The sequence below is a fragment of the Bufo bufo genome, chromosome 1, assembly GCF_905171765.1.
Source record: "Bufo bufo chromosome 1, aBufBuf1.1, whole genome shotgun sequence".
NCBI classification, from domain to species: Eukaryota; Metazoa; Chordata; class Amphibia; order Anura; family Bufonidae; genus Bufo; species Bufo bufo.
In genome coordinates this window covers 754,012,183-754,030,001 of record NC_053389.1, presented here as the reverse complement: position 1 = coordinate 754,030,001, position 17,819 = coordinate 754,012,183, and positions in this window count along the sequence as shown.

Here is a 17,819-nt window from a genome sequence, read left to right as displayed (position 1 = left end):
TCCGTTTGTGAGATCCGTTCAGGGCTCTCACAAGCGGTCCAAAACGGATCAGTTTTGCCCTAATGCATTCTGAATGGAAAAGGATCCGCTCAGAAGGCATCAGTTTGGCACCGATCAGTCTCCATTCCGCTCTGGAGGCTGCCTGCAGCGTTTCGGTGTCCGTCTGACAAAACTTAGCCAAACGGATCCATCCTGGCACACAATGTAAGTCAATGGGGACGGATCCGTTTTCTATGACACAATAAAAAACGCATTCTGAATGGATGCGGATCCGCTCAGAATGCATCAGTCTGGCTGCTTGCAGCGTTCGGGTGTCTGCCTGGCCGTGCGGAGGCAAACGGATCCATTGTAAGTCAATGGGGACGGATCCGTTTGAAGTTGACACAATATGGCTCAATTTTCAAACGGATCCGTCCCCCATTGACTTTCAATGTAAAGTCAAAACGGATCCGTTTGCATTATCATGAACAAAAAAAAAAAAATTGTTTATTTTTTTTTGTTCATGGTAATGCAAACGGATCCGTTCTGAACGGATCTAAGCGTTTGCATTATAGGTGCGGATCCGTCTGTGCAGATACCAGACGGATCCGCAACTAACGCAGGTGTGAAAGTAGCCTTAAAGATAATACAAACGGATCCGTTCTGAACGGATGCAGACGTTTGCATTATCTGAACGGATCCGCACTAAACGCGAGTGTGAAAGTAGCCTAAAGTGGGTGCGTCCCACAACTAGAATCCAAGGGGCCCCATAGTAATGTCAGGAAGGGGCCCCTGTCTTCTAGCGACTTCTGCTTGAGTAACTACCAAAGGATGGACAACGTTTTTTATATCAGATCTTCTGCACAAAGGAGAAGCCATGTAGCAGAGCTGGACAACAAGGGGGCTTCAAGACTGGGGAGAAGTTTTTTTAGGTGTTAGTTGATATCCCTGGTGGTCACGGGTGGTGCAGAGGTCAGCAGTGATATCTAAGGTTCATTTGAAAAGTGGTTTTACCACAATGAACATTAATACCCATTAAGGAGGAGGACTAAAAGATTTTATTGTCAGGGCCCCCTCAACATTATATACAGTGACATGACATACAGTATAAACATGTAGGGAATTGACGTTGCGGCTGCCGGGTATCGCCTGAGAGTGCGATCTTGGCTACCCTCAGGAGTGGGAGTTGGTGGGGCCCGGTCATTTCTAGTTACGCCATTGGTTCTGCTGAGTACCGCATGTTCCGTGTCTGATCAGTGTTGGCGATGTCAGAAAGAACTGGGCACTGTGCTACACCTTTAGTGGGCCTGCCCTGTTAGGGCTCATGCACACGACCGCTGGCTGTTTTGCGGTCCACAAATTGCGGATCTGAAAAACACGGATACCTGCCGTGTGTGTTCCGTATTTTGCGGAACGGCCGTCCCCTAATAGAAAAGTCCTATCCTTGTGCGTAAACGTGGGGCCACGCAACGTACGTACGGATGCGGACAGCACCCATCGAAATGAATGGGTCCACATCCAACCCACAAAAAATGTAGATCGGATGCGCACTGATAATCCATTCCTGTGCATGAACCCTTATTCAGAGCTTTTGGGATCAAGTGCTCCATATATATGAAACATTCGTGTGGAAACCCATTCCTAAATTGCCTCAGTTACTTTGCTTTCTCTGTTGCTAGGCTCTTCAGCTCAAGATACGAAAAATGCATGAAGATATTTTTTAATGGCGTCCAGGGTGGTCATTCCGAGACATTGGAAATCTTTTCTTCTGCTTTTTGTGTCTATATTTGTGTACTTTCGAGTAATATATGCTACAACCAGGTCGTTGTAGGATTTATAGTTTATTATTTCCAGACAGACCAGACTGGATACAGATTTGACTATACAGCTTTGCTTTTATGCTATTACATGGTTTCTACAAAGCTTGTACCTGTTGTAGGAAGGCGCAAGGGGCTGTCATTGATGGAAGGTATGTGTCACCGAGATTCCTGGCCTCGGTGAGGTAAGAGCCGGTAGTTTTAAGTGTCAGCGGCAGCTAGTGCTGACTGACACTGTTTGTTGTTAGTATGGCTGTAAAGCCGATCTGAGCCGGCTCTTACTGGGAGTAGCCAAAGTGCTGGGTGGGTGGCTTCTCCCTACGCTCCAGGCTGGGTCTTTTTTAGCCTATATAAAACCCTGCCAGCAGTCTCAGCTGGGTGTGGATGATCCTCCATCTGACAGAGAAGCTGGGGAGTCTCTGTGTTTTGGGACCTATGAATTTGTGACGTGCTAAAGACCTGAGAGCCGCATGTCGGGAAACAGGCCCCTAAAGCGTGGTGTGGACTGCGGGTGGAAAACTGCTAACCAGGTGAAGATTTTGTTCTATGGACATTGCATGGTGTGAACAAACACCAAGAGCTGTGAACGGTCATTTTTTGAATAAACACCAAACTGTTTAAGGTAAAGACTTTGTGATTGCCTCTATACTGCGTCCGCTAGCCTGTCTACCCGATAAATACCCCACAATTGGTGGAGGATGCGGGCAAACGGTAGTGAAGCAGGCCTGAAGGCCGAAAAGTTATTTTGTTTTTCCCGGGCACAAGTGCATGTCCTATATTAAGACGGCAAGGTTACGACCCGGAGGCGGTCGTGAAAGCCCTCGTGGAGGCTAACTTGCAACAGCGGGAGACTAACAAGCAGCAGCAGGAAACTAACCAGCTGCTATTACAACATGTTATGTCGTTACAAGCGGCCGGAGCCTCCCAGAACGTCCACGATGGCCGGAAAGCTGTCTGTGTCTGGTCCTGGCTCTTGGGTATTTGTCAGCCCGTTTTCAAAGATGCGCTCTCGGCGCGCACCATGGTTTCCTGAGCCGGCACAGTGGAGAAGGAGGGAGTCCCTCCCTCCCCACTGTGCGCGGCTGCCGCTGACCACCAATGAGAACAGAGTAGGAGGAGGAAGGGAGGGACTGTGGCCACTGCGCCACCAATGAATGCCTGAATACCAATGTGCCGGCCATATCCCGGCCCCTATGACTGCACGCTGTGATCCGCACGATTAACCCCTCAGTTGAGGGGTTTATTGCGCGGATCACAGCGTCCTGTCAGAGGTCGGGTGCCTGGAATGTTTGTCTGCATTGGTGGCAGTGGGCAGTTCCGATCGGAGTCCCAGCAGTGTAATGCTGGGGCTCCGATCGATTACCATGGCAGCCAGGAGTCACGCTACTGAAGTCCTGGCTGCCATGGTATGTTAGTGAGCAGCATTATACTCGCGTGCGCCGTGGCCGCCGGACACTCCTTCTTCTGTCTGTGCGGCGCATTGCTAATGCTATTGCTTATGGCATTAGCAATGCGCCGCACAGACCTATGAGAAGAAGGCGATCACGGCGCACGTGAGTATAATGCTGCTCACTAACATACCATCGCAGCCAGGACTTCAGTAGCGTCCTGGCTGCCATGGTAACCGATCGGAGCCCCAGCATTACACTGCTGGGACTCCGATCGGAACTGCCCACTGCCACCAATGATGGGGGGGAGGGGGACCCTGTGGCCACTGCCACCAATGATTAATACTGGGGAGGGAGGGGGTGGGTTTGTTACCAGAGGGGGCTGATAAGAGGGAGGGGCTGATCAGAGGGGGGGGGGGGCGCTGGAGGGGCTGATCAGAGGGGGGGGGGTGCTGATCAGAGGCTGGGGGGCACATGATAGGCTGGCTGCCATGGTCAGCTCCCTGCTGTAGTGTGCACAAAGCATGGGCAGCAGGGAGAGTGTAAAGTCCTATTCACCCTAATAGAGCTCTATTAGGGTGAATATGACAAGGGTTCTAGCCCTTAAGGAGGCTAATAGTTATTAAATAAAAAGTAAAAAAAAAAAAAAAGTTTAAACACCTACCCAAATATAGAAAACAATACAGTTGCAAGAAAAAGTATGTGAACCCTTTGGAATGATATGGATTTCTGCACAAATTGGTCATAAAATGTGATCTGATCTTCATCTAAGTCACAACAATAGACAATCACAGTCTGCTTAAACTTATAACACACAAATAATTAAGTGTTTGCCATGTTTTTATTGAACACACCATGTAAGCATTCACAGTGCAAATGTAAAAAGTATGTGAACCCCTAGACTAATGACATCTCCAAGAGCTAATTGGAGTGAGGTGTCAGCCAAATGGAGTCCAATGAATGAGATGAGATTGGAGGTGTTGGTTACAGCTGCCCTGCCCTATAAAAGACACACACCAGTTCTGGGTTTGTTTTTCACAAGAAGGATTGCCTGATGTGAATGATGCCTCGCACAAAAGAGCTCTCAGAAGACCTACGATTAAGAATTGTTGACTTGCATAAAGCTGGAAAGGGTTATAAAAGTATCTCCAAAAGCCTTGCTGTTCATCAGTCCACGGTAAGACAAATTGTCTATAAATGGAGAAAGTTCAGCACTGCTGCTACTCTCCCTAGGAGTGGCCGTCCTGTAAAGATGACTGCAAGAGCACAGCGCAGACTGCTCAATGAGGTGAAGAAGAATCCTAGAGCGTCAGCTAAAGACTTACAAAAGTCTCTGGCATATGCTAACATCCCTGTTAGTGAATCTACGATACTTACAACACTAAACAAGAATGGATTTCATGGGAGGATACCACAGAGGAAGCCACTGCTGTCCAAAAAAAACATTGCTGCACGTTTACAGTTTGCACAAGAGCACCTGGACGTTCCACAGCAGCACTGGCAAAATATTCTGTGGACAGAAGAAACCAAAGTGGAGTTGTTTGGAAGAAACACACAACACTAAGTGTGGAGAAAGAGGCACAGCAAACCAACATCAAAACCTCATCCCAACTGTGAAGTATGGTGGTGGGGGCATCATGGTTTGGGGCTGCTTTGCTGCATCAGTGCCTGGACGGATTGCTATCATCAAAGGAAAAATGAATTCCCAAGTTTATCAAGACATTTTGCAGGAGAACTTAAGGCCATCTGTTCACCAGCTGAAGCTCAACAGAAGATGGGTGTTGCAACAGGACAACGACCCAAAGCATAGAAGTTAATCAACAACAGAATGGCTTAAACAGAAGAAATTACACCTTCTGGAGTGGCCCAGTCAGAGTCCTGACCTCAACCCGATTGAGATGCTGTGGCATGGCCTCAAGAAAGCGATTCACACAAGACATCCCAAGAATATTGCTGAACTGAAACAGTTCTGTAAAGAGGAATGGTCAAGACTCACTCCTGACCGTTGTGCACGTCTGATCTGCAACTACAGGAAACGTTTGGTTGAAGTTATTTTGTTCAACCAGTTATTAAATCCAATGGTTCACATACTTTTTCCACCTGCACTGTGAATGTTTACATGGTGTGTTCAATAAAAACATGGTAACATTTAATTATTTGTGTGTTATTAGTTTAAGCAGACTGTGATTGTCTATTGTTGTGACTTAGATGCAGCCTGACATATTGACTCCCACTGCTATGCTGGACCGTCTCTTGGCGGATGTGTTTTGGAGGGCTTTGTCGTACCCTCTCCAGCACCGGATCGGCCAGGTGTCTCCTGGTAATGCCTTAGAGATGGCTGACCTGGTGGAGTGCTACGAGGCCACCAGAAATCTGCAGGGGGGTTCTTTTGGGAGAGGGCCAGTCAAACCCCGGAAATCTCCACCCAGACCCGGCGGCTGGTGCCAGCCAAACCCGCCCGGGACGTACCCCCTGTAGACCCAGCCCCGGTGGTTTGCTGGTGGTGTCACGAGCCTGGACACATAAGGGCCGACTGTCCCCATCGGGGTGAACCCATGGATACCAACTATGGCTACCGCCACTCATTGTATGCCAGGAAGCTGTGCGCCACAGGTACCTCCGAGACTAGACAATAGGCACCTGTGCCAGGTGGAAGTGGGGGACACTCTGGCGTTGGCACTGATGCGGCCCGTCGAGTATACTGGCCGAAGGGTCAGCGTTGTGTGCATTCATGGGGAGTTAAAGGACTATCCCACTGCCCTAGTCTCTATATCAACGGTGGCTGGCAGTTGGACTCATGAGGTGGCCGTCGCCACAAAATTACTGTATGAACTAATAATTGGGAGAGACTACCCTGGTTTCCCGGCACTATGGCCGGGCACAAAAGTTACCGATACCCATGAGACAGATGTGACCCTAGCAGAGTAACCCGGCTCAGGGGGGAGACCAGAACCCTGGGAACCTGAGTCCGAAGGACCAGTGGTAGGGGTGACCGACACTTCGGTGGAAGAGGGGGAGACAACCCTGCTAAGTGGTCTCTAAGGATGGAAGGGACTGGGACCTCCTGCCCTATCTCATGTTCGCAGTGCGAGAGGTGCCCTAGGCCTCTACTGGGTTCTCGCCCTTCGAACTGCTATATGGCAGACACCCTCGCAGTCTGTTGGATGTGGCCAAAGAGGCGTGGGAACAACAACCCATACCGCACAGAAGTGTTGTTGAGTACGTCACCCAGATGCAAGGACGAATGGAAACAGTTTTACCTCTGGTTAGGGAGCATATGGAGTAGGGATCGACCGATTATCGGTTTGGCCGATATTATCGGCCGATATTGAGGATTTTGAACATTATCGGTATCGGCATCTATTTTGCCGATATACCGATAACGTATTGGGAACACAGAACGCGCTGCTCTCAGCGCGTTCTGTGTTCCCTCCGCAGCACAGGGGAGAAGGAAGCAGTGTCTCCTCCCCCTGTGATGCTGCTGCCGCTGCCGCCAATGGCAGGAGAGGGGACAAGAGGAGAGGAGGGGCTGTGGCCGCTGCGCCACCAATGAAGATGAGTCTTTCATTAATTCAAATACAGGAGGCGGGAGCTGGCTGCAGAATCACATAGCCGGCTCCCGACCTCTATGAACGGCAGCTGCGGTCCGCGGTAGTTAACCTCTTAGGTGCCGCGGATCGCAGCTACCGCTCATAGAGGTCGGGAGCCGGCTATGTGATTCTGCAGCCAGCTCCCGCCTCCTGTATGTGAAAGAGAGGTATCTTCATTGGTGGCGCAGTGCGCCCCCCCCCCCCCTCAAGCCCCCTAGTATTAATCATTGGTGGCGCAGTGCGCCCCCCCCCCCCAAGCCCCCCAGCATTAAAGGGAATCTGTCACTAGCAATGTTTAAAAAATTTTTTTTCATGGATCCATGTTTAACCACCTCAGCCCCCAGTGCTTAAACACCCTGAAAGACCAGGCCACTTTTTACACTTCTGACCTACACTACTTTCACCGTTTATTGCTCGGTCATGCAACTTACCACCCAAATGAATTTTACCTCCTTTTCTTCTCACTAATAGAGCTTTCATTTGGTGGTATTTCATTGCTGCTGACATTTTTACTTTTTTTGTTATTAATCGAAATTTAACGATTTTTTTGCAAAAAAATGACATTTTTCACTTTCAGTTGTAAAATTTTGCAAAAAAAACGACATCCATATAGAAATTTTGCTCTAAATTTATAGTTCTACATGTCTTTGATAAAAAAAAAATGTTTGGGTAGAAAAAAAATGGTTTGGGTAAAAGTTATAGCGTTTACAAACTATGGTACAAAAATGTGAATTTCCGCTTTTTGAAGCAGCTCTGACTTTCTGAGCACCTGTCATGTTTCCTGAGGTTCTACAATGCCCAGACAGTACAAACACCCCACAAATGACCCCATTTCTGAAAGTACACACCCTAAGGTATTCGCTGATGGGCATAGTGAGTTCATAGAACTTTTTATTTTTTGTCACAAGTTAGCGGAAAATGATGATTTTTTTTTTTTGATTTTTTTTTCTTACAAAGTCTCATATTCCACTAACTTGTGACAAAAAATAAAAAGTTCTATGAACTCACTATGCCCATCAGCGAATACCTTGGGGTCTCTTCTTTCCAAAATGGGGTCACTTGTGGGGTAGTTATACTGCCCTGGCATTCTAGGGGCCCAAATGTGTGGTAAGGAGTTTGAAATCAAATTCAGTAAAAAATGACCTGTGAAATCCGAAAGGTGCTCTTTGGAATATGGGCCCCTTTGCCCACCTAGGCTGCAAAAAAGTGTCACACATCTGGTATCCCCGTACTCAGGAGAAGTTGAGGAATGTGTTTTGGGGTGTCTTTTTACATATACCCATGCTGGGTGAGATAAATATCTTGGTCAAATGACAACTTTGTATAAAAAAATGGGAAAAGTTGTCTTTTGCCAAGATATTTCTCTCACCCAGCATGGGTATATATAAAATGACACCCCAAAACACATTCCCCACCTTCTCCTGAGTACGGAGATACCAGATGTGTGACACTTTTTTGCAGCCTAGGTGGGCAAAGGGGCCCATATTCCAAAGAGCACCTTTCGGATTTCACTCGTCATTTTTTACTGAATTTGATTTCAAACTCCTTACCACACATTCGGGCCCCTAGAATGCCAGGGCAGTATAACTACCCCACAAGTGACCCCATTTTGGAAAGAAGAGACCCCAAGGTATTCCGTGAGGGGCATGGCGAGTTCCTAGAATTTTTTATTTTTTGTCACAAGTTAGTGGAAAATGATGATTTTTTTTTTTTTTTTTTTTTTCATACAAAGTCTCATATTCCACTAACTTGTGACAAAAAATAAAAACTTCCATGAACTCACTATGCCCATCAGCGAATACCTTGGGGTCTCTTCTTTCCAAAATGGGGTCACTTGTGGGGTAGTTATACTGCCCTGGCATTCTAGGGGCCCAAATGTGTGGTAAGGAGTTTGAAATCAAATTCAGTAAAAATTGACCTGTGAAATCCGAAAGGTGCTCTTTGGAATATGGGCCCCTTTGCCCACCTAGGCTGCAAAAAAGTGTCACACATCTGGTATCCCCGTACTCAGGAGAAGTTGAGGAATGTGTTTTGGGGTGTCTTTTTACATATACCCATGCTGGGTGAGATAAATATCTTGGTCAAATGACAACTTTGTATAAAAAAAATGGGAAAAGTTGTCTTTTGCCAAGATATTTCTCTCACCCAGCATGGGTATATATAAAATGACACCCCAAAACACATTCCCCACCTTCTCCTGAGTACGGAGATACCAGATGTGTGACACTTTTTTGCAGCCTAGGTGGGCAAAGGGGCCCATATTCCAAAGAGCACCTTTCGGATTTCACTCGTCATTTTTTACTGAATTTGATTTCAAACTCCTTACCACACATTTGGGCCCCTAGAATGCCAGGGCAGTATAACTACCCCACAAGTGACCCCATTTTGGAAAGAAGAGACCCCAAGGTATTCGCTGATGGGCATAGTGAGTTCATGGAAGTTTTTATTTTTTGTCACAAGTTAGTGGAATATGAGACTTTGTATGAAAAAAAAAAAAAAAAAAAAAATCATCATTTTCCACTAACTTGTGACAAAAAATAAAAAATTCTAGGAACTCGCCATGCCCCTCACAGAATACCTTGGGGTGTCTTCTTTCCAAAATGGGGTCACTTGTGGGGTAGTTATACTGCCCTGGCATTTTAGGGGCCCAAATGTGTGGTAAGGAGTTTGAAATCAAATTCAGTAAAAAATGATGAGTGAAATCCGAAAGGTGCTCTTTGGAATATGGGCCCCTTTGCCCACCTAGGCTGCAAAAAAGTGTCACACATCTGGTATCTCCGTACTCAGGAGAAGGTGGGGAATGTGTTTTGGGGTGTCATTTTATATATACCCATGCTGGGTGAGAGAAATATCTTGGCAAAAGACAACTTTTCCCATTTTTTTATACAAAGTTGTCATTTGACCAAGATATTTATCTCACCCAGCATGGGTATATGTAAAAAGACACCCCAAAACACATTCCTCAACTTCTCCTGAGTACGGGGATACCAGATGTGTGACACTTTTTTGCAGCCTAGGTGGGCAAAGGGGCCCATATTCCAAAGAGCACCTTTCGGATTTCACAGGTCAATTTTTACTGAATTTGATTTCAAACTCCTTACCACACATTTGGGCCCCTAGAATGCCAGGGCAGTATAACTACCCCACAAGTGACCCCATTTTGGAAAGAAGAGACCCCAAGGTATTCGCTGATGGGCATAGTGAGTTCATGGAAGTTTTTATTTTTTGTCACAAGTTAGTGGAATATGAGACTTTGTAAGAAAAAAAAAAAAAAATCATCATTTTCCACTAACTTGTGACAAAAAATAAAAAATTCTAGGAACTTGCCATGCCCCTCACGGAATACCTTGGGGTGTCTTCTTTCCACAATGGGGTCACTTGTGGGGTAGTTATACTGCCCTGGCATTTTCCAGGGGCCCTAATGTCTGGTAAGTAGGTAAATGACCTGTGAAATCTGAAAGGTGCTCTTTGGAATGTGGGCCCCTTTGCCCACCTAGGCTGCAAAAAAGTGTCACACATCTGGTATCTCCGTACTCAGGAGAAGGTGGGGAATGTGTTTTGGGGTGTCATTTTACATAAACCCATGCTGGGTGAGAGAAATATCTTGGCAAAAGACAACTTTTCCCATTTTTTTTATACAAAGTTGGCATTTGACCAAGATATTTATCTCACCCAGCATGGGTATATGTAAAATGACACCCCAAAACATATTCCCCAACTTCTGCTGAATACGGAGATACCACATGTGTGACACTTTTTTGCAGCCTAGGTGGGCAAAGGGGCCCAAATTCCTTTTAGGAGGGCATTTTTAGACATTTGGATACCAGACTTCTTCTCACGCTTTGGGGCCCCTAAAATGCCAGGGCAGTATAAATACCCCACATGTGACCCCATTTTGGAAAGAAGACACCCCAAGGTATTCAATGAGGGGCATGGCGAGTTCATAGAAAAAAAATAATTTTGGCACAAGTTAGCGGAAATTGATTTTTTTGATTTTGTTCTCACAAAGTCTCCCTTTCCGCTAACTTGGGACAAAAATTTCAATCTTTCATGGACTCAATATGCCCCTCAGCGAATACCTTGGGGTGTCTTCTTTCCAAAATGGTGTTATTTGTGGGGTGTTTGTACTGCCCTGGCATTTGAGGGTCTCCACAATCATTACATGTATGCCCAGCATTAGGAGTTTCTGCTATTCTCCTTATATTGAGCATACGGGTAATGAGATTTTTTTTTTCCGTTCAGCCTCTGGGCTGAAAGAAAAAAATGAACGGCACAGATTTCTTCATTCGCATCGATCAATGTGGATGAAAAAATCTCTGCCAAAAAAAAAAAAAGGAGGGGAAAGGCGTCTGCCAGGACATAGGAGCTCCGCCCAACATCCATACCCACTTCAGCTCGTATGCCCTGGCAAACCAGATTTCTCCATTCACATCAATCGATGTGGATGAATAAATCATTGCCGGGATTTTTTTTTTTATATATACAAAGTGTTTGCCAAAGTATATGAACACCGCCACCTCCTCAGCTCATATGCCTCGGCAAACATATCTTTTACTGCAGAGGAGAAATCTCGTCTTGCAGCGCCGCATACACCGACTTGCGTGTAATCTGACAGCAGCGCAATGCTTCTGTCAGAATGCACATCAGTGCTGCAGCTAGTCGATCGGTTGGTCCACCTGAAAGGTAAAAAAAACAAAACAAAAAAGAAAAAACCAGGCCGCAACGCAATAAATTTATTAACTGTTGAACAGAACATAGAAACTTTTTTTTAACTTTTTTAACTGAACGTTTAACTTTTTTACTTACCGGTAATTTTTTTTTGTTTAGTTTTTTTTACCTTTATAGAACAAACCTCTCCTTCCCCATGGGACAATGTGCAAAGCGCAAATTGCCCAAAGATGTGGCGAAGTACATTATGCACTTTATCCCAGGTGAAAGGAGAGGTTTGCAGCAGCTGTGAGTAAAAGGGCCCTAATAGCCCTGTGTGCCTGTCCTGTGAGATGCAATCCCTATGCTAGGTGTACCTGTGTGTGGTACTTCCGGAAACACTCACCAAAGCATAGGGCAGGGTGGTCAGGACAGTCAGGACAGAAATAGCGGGTGTCACGCCTTATTCCACTCCTGCTACAGACACGACATTTTTTTCGGGGTGGCGGTTGGGTTGAGGTACCAGCAACGACACTGGGGAAATGTCGCTCGTGTAGACGGCTAACTACACTGGTGGATGGGGCCACGGAACCTCCTGGGTAAAGGAGGTTCTCGATGATCTCTTCCTGGAATTTGAGGAAAGATCGTGTTCTCCCAGCCTTACTGTAGAGAACAAAACTATTGTACAGCGCCAATTGAATTAAATATACAGACACCTTCTTATACCAGCGTCTGGTTCTGCGGGAAACTAAATAGGGAGCCAACATCTGGTCATTGAAGTCCACCCCTCCCATGAGCGCATTATAGTCGTGGACTGAGAGGGGCTTTTCAATGACACGGGTTGCCCTTTCAATTTGGATTGTCGTGTCTGCGTGAATGGAGGAGAGCATGTAAACGTCACGCTTGTCTCTCCATTTCACCGCGAGCAGTTCTTCGTTACACAAGGCAGCCCTCTCCCCCCTTGCAAGACGGGTGGTTACAAGCCGTTGGGGGAAGCCCACGCGACTAGTTCGCGCGGTGCCACAGGCGCAAATCCGTTCTAGAAACAAATGCCTAAAGAGGGCCACACTTGTGTAGAAATTGTCCACATAAAGATGGTACCCCTTGCCGAATAAGGGTGACACCAAGTCCCAGACTGTCTTCCCACTGCTCCCCAGGTAGTCAGGGCAACCGACCGGCTCCAGGGTCTGATCTTTTCCCTCATAGATCCGAAATTTGTGGGTATAGCCTGTGGCCCTTTCACAGAGCTTATACAATTTGACTCCATACCGGGCACGCTTGCTTGGGATGTATTGTTTGAAGCCAAGGCGCCCGGTAAAATGTATTAGGGACTCGTCTACGCAGATGTTTTGCTCAGGGGTATACAAATCTGCAAATTTCTGGTTGAAATGGTCTATGAGGGGCCGAATTTTGTGGAGCCGGTCAAAAGCTGGGTGGCCTCTGGGACGGGAGGTGGTGTTGTCGCTAAAATGCAGAAAACGTAGGATGGTCTCAAATCGTGTCCTGGACATAGCAGCAGAGAACATGGGCATGTGATGAATTGGGTTCGTGGACCAATATGACCGCAATTCATGCTTTTTAGTTAGACCCATGTTGAGGAGAAGGCCCAAAAAAATTTTAATTTCGGAAACTTGGACTGGTTTCCACCGGAAAGACTGGGCATAAGAGCTTCCCGGGTTGGCGGATATAAATTGTGTGGCATACCGATTTGTTTCTGCCACGACTAAGTCCAAGAGCTCCGCAGTCAAGAACAGCTCAAAAAATCCCAGGGCCGAACCGATTTGAGCCGTCTCAACCCGAACTCCAGACTGGGCGGTGAAAGGGGGAACTACAGGTGCGGCTGAAGTTGGTGACTGCCAATCAGGGTTTGCCAGCACCTCAGGGATTCTAGGGGCTCTACGGGCCTGTCTGCGCGGTGGCTGCGACGGGGTAACTAGTGCACGTGCCACCGTACCAGCTTCAACTGCCCTTCTGGTGCTCGCCACGTCACCATGTTGTACGGCAGTGCTGGTACTAGGTCCAGGAAGGGCTGCGCTGCTGGTGTATGCCTCACCACGTGATCCGGCAGCGACAGCCCCACTCTGCTGCTCTTGAAACGGATCCTGCGTAACCTGTGGTCTAGCGACACGGGGCCGGGTACGCCTGGTGCTGCCAGGGACCTCCACCTCCTCGTCCGAACTTTGGGTCAGAGAGCCACTGCTTTCCACAGGTTCATATTCTGACCCGCTAGATTCATCAGATGAGGGTTCCCACTCCTCATCCGACTGGGTCAGAATCCTGTAGGCCTCTTCAGAAGAATACCCCCTGTTTGACATTTGGACTACTAAATTTAGGGGTATTCCCTGAGACTACCCAAGAAAAAAAGCAAACCTGTCTTACAAAGGGGAGGCTAGCGAAGTACCGGAGGCTGCTGCGGTTGATAAAAAATATCAAAACTGATTTTTTTATCGCCGCAGTGCTTGTAAAGTGAATGTGCAGTGATCAAAAAACAAAATTTTTTTTGTCACTGCGGTGGGGCGGGCGTGGGTGAACGCACGTGTGGGCGACCGATCAGGCCTGATCGGGCAAACACTGCGTTTTGGGTGGAGGGCGAACTAAAGTGACACTAATACTATTATAGATCTGACCGTGATCAGTTTTGATCACTTACAGATACTATAAAAGTACAAATGCTGATTAGCGATACGCTAATCAGCGAATAAAAGTGACTGCGGTGCGGTGGGCTGGGCGCTAACTGACGCTAACTACCTAACCAAGGGGCCTAAACTATCCCTAAAACCTAACAGCCAATACTAGTGAAAAAAAAAAGTGACAGTTTACACTGATCACTTTTTTTCCTTTCAATAGTGATTGACAGGGGCGATCAAAGGGGTGATCAAAGGGTTAATTGGGGTGCAGGGGGGTGATCTGGGGCTAAAGTGTGGTGTTGGTGCTACTCACTGTGAAGTCTGCTTCTGTGCTGGATCCAACCGACGAAAAGGACCAGCACAGGAGCAGACAAGCCATTTACTAATATGATCTGTTATATGACTTTGGATTGGATTTTTTGAAAATCGCCAGCCTGCCAGCCAATGATCGTTGCTGGCAGGCTGGTGACGAAATACTTCTTTAACTTTTGCCGGCCCGCGATGCGCATGCGCGGGCCGGCAATGCACGAAATCTCGCGTCTCGCGAGAGGACGCACCGGCGCGTCCACCCAGAACAACAGGACCGCCGCAAAGACGCAATCCTGCGTACGGCGGTCCTGAGGTGGTTAATAAAGTACCTTTTTTCCATCTGTGTTCTTCTTTTCCATGTCAGTCTTGTCCTTTCTTCTAAAAATCGATTCTTAGGATATGCAAATGACGCTGTAAGGAGCCCAGAGGGGCGTTTTTCTTTCTCCACGGTGCCCAGGAACGACCCCCTCTGAAGTGCCGTGCCCGGCTAAATATGAAAACTACTAACGCCTCCATGTTTAGCTGAATCGCCTCCCAGAGGCGCGGCTAAGTCCTCAACATTCACCCCCCCCCTCCTCCTCCTCCCTTCCCCTCCTCAGCGCCGCGCTCTGCGAACACCCGATCCTCCTCTCGTCGGCGTCCCAAATCCCGCGCAGGCGCAGTGCCGGCGATTGCCTGCGCTCTGATAATACGGCTGAGGGCAACAGCTTCAACATTGTCACTGGGCTCGGCGCATGCCCAGTGACGATGTTGAAGCTGTTGCCCTCAGCCGTATTATCAGAGCGCAGGCAATCGCCGGCACTGCGCCTGCGCGGGATTTGGGACGCCGACGAGAGGAGGATCGGGTGTTCGCAGAGCGCGGCGCTGAGGAGGAGGAGGGGGGGTGTTGAGGACTTAGCCGCGCCTCTGGGAGGCGATTCAGCTAAACATGGAGGCGTTAGTAGTTTTCATATTTAGGCGGGCACGGCACTTCAGAGGGGCGTTCCTGGGCACCGTGGAGAAAGAAAAACGCCCCTCTGGGCTCCTTACAGCGTCATTTGCATATCCTAAGAATCGATTTTTAGAAGAAAGGACAAGACTGACATGGAAAAGAAGAACACAGATGGAAAAAAGGTACTTTATTAAACATGGATCCATGAAAAAAATTTTTTTAAACATTGCTAGTGACAGATTCCCTTTAATCATTGGTGGCGCAGTGCGCCCCCCACCCCAATAGTAAAAACATTGGTGGCGCAGTGCGCCCCCCCCTCAAGCCCCCTAGTATTAGTCATTGGTGGCGCAGTGCGCCCCCCACCCCAATCCCAATAGTAAAAACATTGGTGGCGCAGTGCGCCCCCCCCCCCAGTTCTAATCATTGGTGGCAGTGGCCACAGGATCCCCTCTCCCCTGCTCCTCCGATCGGAGCCCCAGCAGTGTAAGCCTGGGGCTCCGATCGGTTACCATGGCAGCCAGGACGCTATTGAAGCCCTGGCTGCCATAGTCAGCTCCATGCTGCTGTGTGCACAGAGCACAGGGCAGCAGGGAGAGTGCGAGATCCTATTCACTCTGATAGAGATCTATCAGGGTGAATAGGACAAGGGTTCTAGTCCCTAAGGGGGCTAAAAGTTAGTAAAAAAAAAAAAACACAAAAATATTAAGTATAAATGAAAAAGATTTACAAAAAAAATAAAATAATAATACACGTTAACAATAAACATTAATTTTCAGCAGATTTGTGTAGGAAATTTTTTTTTTTCCTCAAAAATAAAAATACCCAGAATATCGGTATAAATTATCGGCTATCGGCCTGAAAGTTGACAAATTATCGGTATCGGTATCGGCCCTAATAGCCGGAGCAGGTGTACCATATGAATCTGCTCAAACCCTGGAAAGATGTACGGAAGACAGCCCACGTCCAGGGTTTCTAGGGGAAGCGGTTTAGGCCCCTCTGTCTGAAGCAAGGGAAGCAGCTGCCACAGTGAAAATTGCTGACAGCCTCTCCTCTAAACAGGCTCAGGAAGTCAGGGAGTTCATTAGTCGGAACACGGATGTGTTCTCGGACCTCCCTGGACGCACTTCCATAGTTTAATATGACATTATCACTGAGCCTCAGGCAAAAGTCCGGTTAAAACCATACCGAGCACCCGAGGCTCGGCGACAAGCCATCGTGGAGGAAGTGCAGCTAATGCTCCAGCTAGGTGTCATCGAGGAGTCAAAAAGTGAATGGGCTAGTCCGATAGTCTTAATACCCAAGCCGGACAGGACATTGCGGTTCTGTAACTACTTCCGCAAACTGAATGAGGTGTCCAAGTTTGACGCATATCCCATGTCCCGAGTGGATGAGCCTATTGAGAAGTTGGGCCAAGCCCGTTATTTTTATGTGTTGGACCTCACCAAAGGGTACTGGCAGGTACCCTTGACGGAGGCTGCCAAGGAAAATATGGCTTTCATCACGCCAGAGGGGCTGTATCAGTACCTGGACGATATTGTTATCCACAGCACCGACTGGGAAAGTCACCTACCTAAAGTACAGGCTGTAGTGGACTCCCTTAGGAAAGCTGGCTTAAGCGCTAACCCAAAAAAGTGCGCAATAGGGTTAGAAGAGACCAAGTACCTGGGGTATGTAATTGGGCACGGAATTATCAAACCTCAGGTGAACATAATTGAGGCAATTAGGAATTGGCCCTGAACTGTCACTACTCGGCAAGTAAAGTCGTTCCTGGGTATGGTGGGGTACTACAGTCCTGATCAAAAGTTTAAGACCACTTGAAAAATGGCAAAAAATCATATTTAGCATGGCTGGATCTTAACAAGGTTCCAAGTAGAACTTCAACATGCAACAAGAAGAAATGGGAGTGAGACAAAACCTTTTTTTTGAGCATTAAATTTAATGAAAACAACAAATAAACTGAAACAGGCTGTTTTTCAGCCCCCCGAAACAGAAATCCAACTTCCAAACATGAACTCAGTAATGAGTAGCTCCGCCGTTATTGTTGATCACTTCCAAAATTTGTTTCGGCATGCTTGATGCAAGCGTTTCTATGAAGTGAGTGGGAACATTTCTCCAAGTGGTGAAGACGGCCGCACGAAGGCCATCTACTGTCTGGAACTGTTGTCCATTTTTGTAAACTTCCCTTGCCATCCATCCCCAAAGGTTCTCAATTGGATTTAAATCAGGGGAACACGCAGGATGGGCCAAAAGAGTGATGTTATTCTCCTGGAAGAAGTTCCTTGTCCTGCGGGCATTGTGTACTGTAGACGCCCCTGCACTTCCTGAAGCTCCATTGTTCCACTGAAGGAAAAAGCACCCCAGACCATTATGGCGCCCCCCCTCCACTGTGGTGCGTAGAAAACATCTCAGGTGGACTTCCGGTTCCGGCGCTGGGATGCTAGCAGCGGAGTGAAAGAGCTCCGGCACCCGCTCGTCTTCAAACCAGATCCCCACCGTGTGTGCATACGTGGGAACACTACTAAAAAAGAAGC